Source organism: Rhincodon typus, chromosome 47, assembly GCF_021869965.1.
Source record: "Rhincodon typus isolate 14 chromosome 47, sRhiTyp1.1, whole genome shotgun sequence".
In the NCBI taxonomy this organism is placed as follows: domain Eukaryota; kingdom Metazoa; phylum Chordata; class Chondrichthyes; order Orectolobiformes; family Rhincodontidae; genus Rhincodon; species Rhincodon typus.
The window spans coordinates 5,224,754-5,225,241 of record NC_063378.1 but is presented as its reverse complement, the minus strand read 5'-3'; the positions used below and the strand labels follow the sequence as shown (position 1 = coordinate 5,225,241).

At 62.5% G+C, this 488-nt stretch overlaps 1 protein-coding gene across 1 annotated transcript in view; it reads left to right on the top strand.

Moving 5' to 3' along the window:
* Positions 1-488, top strand: part of LOC109926105 (rho guanine nucleotide exchange factor 11-like) — a 36,264-nt gene that overhangs the window by 12,293 nt on the left and 23,483 nt on the right. The gene's annotated exons all lie outside the window — the stretch shown is intronic.

Sequence of the window (488 nt, the reverse complement as noted above, 5' to 3'; positions counted from 1 at the left end):
TGCCCTTGTCTCTGTCACGCTGCCCTTGTCTCTGTCACGCTGCCCTTCTCGCAGTCATGCTCCCTTCCATTCTCACACTTCTCCCTTCACTCTCCCTTTACCCCCTGTCTTTCACTGCCCCTCTTTTTTCATCCCTCCTCTTTTGCTCCATCTCTCACTCGCCCCCCTCTCTCGCTCGCCCCCTCTCGCTCTCCCCCCTCCCCCCCCCCCCCGCCTCGCTCTCTTGCCCCCCCCCCATCTCTCTCTCTCGCCCTCCCCCGTCTCTATCTCTCTCTCGCCCTCCCCCGTCTCTATCTCTCTCTCGCCCTCCCCCGTCTCTATCTCTCTCTCGCCCTCCCCCGTCTCTATCTCTCTCTCGCCCTCCCCCGTCTCTATCTCTCTCTCGCCCTCCCCCGTCTCTATCTCTCTCTCGCCCTCCCCCGTCTCTATCTCTCTCTCGCCCTCCCCCGTCTCTATCTCTCTCTCGCCCTCCCCCGTCTCTATCTCTC